Source organism: Engystomops pustulosus, chromosome 6 (assembly GCF_040894005.1).
Source record: "Engystomops pustulosus chromosome 6, aEngPut4.maternal, whole genome shotgun sequence".
Classification (NCBI taxonomy): domain Eukaryota; kingdom Metazoa; phylum Chordata; class Amphibia; order Anura; family Leptodactylidae; genus Engystomops; species Engystomops pustulosus.
In genome coordinates this window covers 138,062,442-138,069,392 of record NC_092416.1, presented here as the reverse complement: position 1 = coordinate 138,069,392, position 6,951 = coordinate 138,062,442, and the positions used below count along the sequence as shown (strand labels likewise).

The following is a 6,951-nucleotide window of genomic DNA, read 5'->3' as shown; positions in this document are numbered from 1 at the left end:
TTTGCTTCAAGTGAAAGAAGAAACCAAAGGACCTAATTAGATGAGTAGTATACATTAATAATATAATTCCAACACCAGGATGTGGGGATAACCATTTTTAAAGAAAGGCTGAAGAGGAATTTGGCAGCCAACATCTATATTAGCTTATTAGATAAAATAGTAAATATATAATATAAAATCACACTCAGACTCCTAACCAGCTGCCAAGTGAACATGAGTCAAGAGATTGCAGTACCAGGGGAGTCATTAGGCCAAAAGTCACAGGGCATGTGCCCAAGATGCGCCAAAAATGTCCCAGGGTTAGCAGGATGGTTGTCCCACTATCCAGACGGCATTCCCTTAATCCAACTCTAACTGCATCTATCTGATATTTATACGGGCATCATGGAGGCTGCTCAGTGGTTAGCACTACAGCCTTGTAGTAGTGCTGGGGTCCTGGGTTCAAGTCCCAACCAGATCAACATCTGCAAAGAGTTTGTATGTTCTCTCCGTGTTTGCATGGGTTTCCTCTGGGTCCTCCTGTTTCCTCCCACAGTCCAAAACATACTGGTAGGTTGATTAGATTGGGAGCCCCATTGGGGACAGGAGCTGATTTGGCAAGCTCTGTGCAGCGCTGCGTAATCGGTGTGACTATATAAACAAAAGAACTCCTTCTCAGAGCTCCTGTGTAGTGCCCTCTATGTTACAGAGCAAATCAATTACGTCATTATTGCACAGCTTCCATCCTGACTCCTCAGCAGGACCTTAGAGAGAAAGCCGAAGTGGTAGAAAAGGAGGACGCAGTAGGGGTGCGGAATAGGTTTACTATTCCAAAAGTTGACCACTGTATGCAGTATTTCATTATTGGGAAACTGGGTATGCAGTAATAAGTAATAAGGAGGCACTGTATGCACCAATTTCATTTCATGTATGCAAATTATTTATGGCACAATATTTATATGTACATAAATTACCAGGGGGCACTGCACATATATGTAAATTAATTAGGAGGCAACATGTATACATAAAATGGGTTGGTTCTATTGGGATAATGTACATGTGTATGTAGGGATCCTGGTTCTGGTGCTATATTTCTCTACAGTCCAATACAGTCTTGTGATGTATTTGTGTTCAGAGCCCGATTCTGGTGCTGTATGTCGTTATGTGTAAGTCCTGCATGTGTAGCTTTACCATATTATACAGCTATACAAGTAGTCAGAGAGTGCTCCCATCACAATGTAACAGCAAGCTTTATTACACTAATGATTTTAGGATGACTGAAACATAAGATATGGATTATTAAAATACAAATAATATATGGATAGACTTCAGGGCGATTCCTCAGTGGCCATGCTCCATAATGTAGAATAAGTCGCCATCCTGAGGAAATAAAACAATGCGGTTAAACTGAGCATTGTACTTTTTAGAGCATCACATTAGAATTCATCCATCAACATTAGTAACTGAGTATCTTTAATTTCACCGAAAATATATACACAGGCATTTAATGCGGCATTTTTCCCTGAATTGCCCCGGGTTTTTGGCGCACACCATCAGATTGTGGCGGCATGCATGCAACGGAAATTGGGGGCGTGGCCATCGGAAAACCCGATGGATTCTGAAAAACCGCGGAATTTTTTTAAAAAATGTGTCGCTTTACACGCGCTTACCTGCACCCAAGATAGGATAGTGAACTCCAGTGGACTTCAGCACAGCAGCGACACCTGGTGGACATCGGACGCACTACCTTAGTGAATCCCGGCCGGACCCGAATAAGTGTTGGAGAACCCGCCGCTGGATCGCAACTGGACCGGGTAAGTAAATGTGCCCCAATGTATCAGATTGGTGTTATAGCGGTTTGGTACTGTTACGTATATAGAATATCTTCGTAATACAATGCACCATATGGCAGCACACTCGGTGGATGCTAAAGAGGGACTAGGTTTCACATATACATCTTATCACATTATAAGATTTGATATTTCATATTAAAGAAGACAGATAAGATAAACTATCCTAATATACAGGATACAATGCTAGTACTAGAACTTAAAGTAAACTCATAATAGGTAAAAAAGAAAGCGATTGCTTATTTGCAAATCCATCTACTACGGTAGGTTCCAGAAATTTTTGTAAGATTTGGCAAAGAAAACAATAGTCTTGGTGATCAGCAGGAAGATTACTATGGGCAAGTCTGAGTCCCTTACAGAAGTTTACTTTGTCTCCATTGCAAAGTAGTGTAAAACCTATTGTACATTTTCCCCCAACTAGTACAGGATGAGATAGAAGAGAAAAAAATTACTTATTTTGCCTTGTTGAATTTTTTAAAATTTTTTAGCATCTCTGATGTATTGTAATTTTTGTAAGATTTGGCAAAGAAAACAATAGTCTTGGTGATCAGCAGGAAGATTACTATGGGCAAGTCTGAGTCCCTTACAGAAGTTTACTTTGTCTCCATTGCAAAGTAGTGTAAAACCTATTGTACATTTTCCCCCAACTAGTACAGGATGAGATAGAAGAGAAAAAAATTACTTATTTTGCCTTGTTGAATTTTTTAAAAATTTTTAGCATCTCTGATGTATATGACTTACTTTTAAAATTCAGTAGCTCGGGACATCTTCTACCCCAACATCATTCCATCTTTTCCCAAATCTGCAGAAATCAAAGAGAAATCATTAATAGAACTATTTTTTTCTAACTACTACAATCATGCGGAGTCTGGGATGTAAAACTGTTCCTTATACACTCACCGGCCACTTTATTAGGTACACCTGTCCAACTGCTCGTTAACACTTAATTTCTAATCAGCCAATCATATGGCGGCAACATGGTCAAGACAATCTCCTGCAGTTCAAACCGAGCATCAGTATGGGGAAGAAAGGTGATTTGAGTGCCTTTGAACGTGGCATGGTTGTTGGTGCCAGAAGGGCTGGTCTGAGTATTTCAGAAACTGCTGATCAACCGGGATTTTCACGCACAGCCATCTCTAGGGTTTACAGAGAATGGTCCGAAAAAGAAAAAACATCCAGTGAGCGGCAGTTCTGTGGGCGGAAATGCCTTGTTGATGCCAGAGGTCAGAGAAGAATGGGCAGACTGGTTCGAGCTGATAGAAAGGCAACAGTGACTCAAATCGCCACCCGTTACAACCAAGGTAGGCAGAAGAGCATCGCTGAACGCACAGAACGTCGAACTTTGAGGCAGATGGGCTACAGCAGCAGAAAACCACACCGGGTGCCACTCCTTTCAGCTAAGAACAGGGAACTGAGGCTACAATTTGCACAAGCTCATCGAAATTGGACAGTAGAAGATTGGAAAAAACGTTGCCTGGTCTGATGAGTCTCGATTTCTGCTGCGACATTCGGATGGTAGGGTCAGAATTTGGCATCAACAACATGAAAGCATGGATCCATCCTGCCTTGTATCAACGGTTCAGGCTGGTGGTGGTGGTGTCATGGTGTGGGGAATATTTTCTTGGCACTCTTTGGGCCCCTTGGTACCAATTGAGCATCGTTGCTTTTAATCATATCAGAATATGTTTATTGATTTTTATTTGTCTATGGACTTTTGCCTGTGCTTGAAGAATCTTTTTCAATGTATTGCTCTGCTGTCACTAGAATGGTATTGTACAGTGTAGGGGAACCATAGGACGAAGGGCATTACAATATTTTGGAACCACTAGGGGGATTATACAGTGAGGGACATCTACAGAGGCATTATGCAGGTAAATTTGGGGGTAGTGGTGGTAGCTTCCATCCTAATCTGCTTTCTACTTTATTTCACTTTTTTTAAACTGAATCGCTAGGAAAATGGGCAAAAACTCATTGATGTGTAATAGTGACATAGCATCTCGGCGGGGGAGCCGTGAGTCACACCAGCTAGGTCTCCAGCTAGGTTTGGGTTAACAGCAAATTTACAGTGACTGCAGAGAGGATAAGTGATTGAAAAAGAAGACTACAAGTCACATAATGCCCGTGATGGTCAATGTGGCTAGATTAGGGATCATGGAGATATGTGGAACCGTTGGTTTAAACTCATAGCTCTTTATCCTGGTCCAGAATCAAGAACATAAATCTGGTAGCTCAGATATGGCTGAGATAGAACAGGCTGTCTGTAGGCCCAGTAAAACTTTACCATGCTTGAGAATGAGGACCTCTTCTGAATATGGGGTGGATAGAACAGCTGTAATCCTGCAGTGATGGTCTGCAGGCTGTCCCCTGGGCTAAATATCTCAGTATCTCTCACTCCATGCGATCTTCACTCTGCTACACCACAAACATCTCAGGATACACAATTCTCCATAGCACCAAACACCTTCTACCAGACACAGGGGGAAACCCTTTTATTAATTTTGAGTTATGGTTGATTCAGCCACTAGAAAAGCCCTTCTGCTGTTGTGTGACATTAAACATTTAGAACCAAACTAATAAAATACAGCTAAATACACTGTATTATCATGAATGGCCATGAGTGGTAGCAATACTCCATGACATCCATAGTTTAAGTCTTATGGATACACCTTATGGGGGTTATATATCATGAGCTGACGCTTGTGCACTGGCATATGACAGCCCCACTGTTCCGACGCAGAGATGGCCTACGCCGGCCAACTCCAATCCTGACGTGCCCACCGCTTCTACGCAACTGATAAATACCCCCCTATGTCTAACTTATCATCTGAGGATTCCTGGTACCAGCACAGGATTCACTTACTTGATGCAGGGGACAAGGTGATCAGTCTTGCCCACCTAAAGCTATGGAGATTACTTTTGTATTACCATTTAAGGCTCACTACAAATGCATATGATGTGAGTGAGACAATTGAATGTCAGTTATGGGTACTATCTGATATGTCTGTGATACAATATTACGTTGTGTTCATACTTTAAAATAAGGACATAAAAACATGCATATAAAAACACTTTTGAAGGACTCCAATTACAAATGGAAAATGTACATGATCAAATCAAGAACATTCACAATAACAACAGTACAGAAATATTTATGATCAATAAAGTAATTTCTGGTTTTGCCCTTTAAAAACAATTGAGTACCCATTTTTATAGCCTTTGCCAAATAGTAAGTAATTGCTCTTACCTAGGACGAGTGACGAAGGTGATATACTCATACAGGTCTTCGTAGTATCGGGCCAGCTGGTCCGGAGAGGCCTGATTTCCTGGATGTTGAGGCTCACTGGGAGTGGCTGAAGACATGTAACTCAGAGCCAGGAGGATGAAAAAGATAGCGGAGATGTATCTGAGCATCTGCATGAAGAAAATAACTTTAAATGTGATTGTCTGTCCAGCAGTTATAGAAGTTTATGTGTAAAGGGGTTACCCATAAAGAAACAACAAAGGACATGTTACTACAGTTGTACGAGTTATACATTTTTGTGTTCTGTAACTCTCATCTAGGTTGAATCCCATTCATCATTGTCACTTTGAACCACAATGGAGAGAGGTTAGAAGTTACAAAGGAGTTACAAAGATATTCCCATTTAGGGATGCCATTGTTCTTCTTGCCATCAAGCTTTCTTACCAACCTCTTGCTCCAGCAACACTGGAGCCTCTATAAGAAAACCTGTTAAACCATCTGACAAGTCGAGGGTTACCATCAGGATTTGTTAGGCTCTCCTTGACCCCATTAAAATATGACGGGTATTTGATCACTTTATTCAGTTTAAAATTGTGTTTATTATGGACAGAAAGCATGAAGTATCTAGACACAAGAAGTATATACTATATTCAATATATTTCTTAATAAGCAAGTCTTGGCATAACTTACAGAACAAATTATGGGGAGCCCTCTGCCTCTCCCTGCACTGCTGTAGGCAGTCCCCAACATGGCTCAGAGCAGAAGATTAATTCTCAGCCAACTTTTCGGACACAATTTCCACACCTAAGGCTGCGTTCACACGTTGCTTTTTAGCATCCATTTTAAATACAATGCAAGGCCCAGCCGTGATCACTTGTTGAGGTAACAGGTAACATTGCTTTTCCATTATGTTTGCTTAAATGTTACCTCAGCATGTGATTACGGTTGGAGCCCTTGGATTGCACAATGTGGAACATTGTAGGTTTAAAAACATTTTTTATAAATAAACAAAAGTCCGTTTTTTTCCACAGCAGTAATAGGACCACGCATACATTTGTCTTCCTCTTTCTAAGGGAGTTTTCACAGGGTTTTAAAAATTACAAAAAAGTATATTTACCTGGGTATGACACAAAATAAACTACCAAAAACATAGATGGAGACATTACTGTTGAAAAAACTGTGAATCAATCACTGACATCAGGGCTCACCTAATCCCGGAGCGTCCATTGCTATACCTATTGTTACTATATAGAGTATATTCATTTTAGCTGGAGAGGACAAAGACCCCACTATTCGCCCCAGTCGTCTGTCCTCTCTTGTCACTCAGCTATATTAATGGCTATTAATGATTCTGCTGGAACTTTTTTTCCAAGGACTTAAATGGAGATATGGGACACGGGAGATATAATCTTACCTTGTTTAGTTTGGTGGCGTCTAGATGACCCTGAATGCAACAACGCAGATTTTATTTCTACTCCTGCGCCCTCCCTTAATGTCGTCATCCTTTCAGCCTTCCCCTTGTTACCACCATCGACCCCCACCATTACTTAATGTTAACATGTCACCTTTCCAAACCAATGGCTCCACGTTCATTTCACAGCAAACTGGACATTCACGCTTGAACGAGTAATGACTTGGCAATTATTAGGAGAGAGAGACCACTTTTTCCATGATCATTATGGCATATTGTGAAACAACTTGGCAATGATTTTAGTAGGACCTTGGTAAGTCTATAGGGTACATAATTGGAATATACATATGGATATATACAGCACTATGCAAAGGCAGGTGCGGGGAAAATGCTGTAAGTAAGAATGGTTTTCAAAAGAAGTAACAGGTAACGGAAGTGTTAAAAATATGTAGCATGAGAACAATTACTCT

At 40.8% G+C, this 6,951-nt stretch overlaps 1 long non-coding RNA gene across 1 annotated transcript; it reads right to left on the bottom strand.

The window, feature by feature from the left end:
* Window positions 1-1,212: 1,212 nt before the first annotated feature.
* Window positions 1,213-6,526, bottom strand: LOC140066088 (uncharacterized). Its single transcript, XR_011848104.1, has 4 exons — window positions 6,485-6,526; window positions 5,074-5,240; window positions 2,571-2,631; window positions 1,213-1,359 (listed from the first exon to the last, which is right to left on the bottom strand). It is a non-coding gene; the product is annotated as an uncharacterized lncRNA (long non-coding RNA).
* Between the last annotated feature and the right edge of the window lie 425 nt (window positions 6,527-6,951).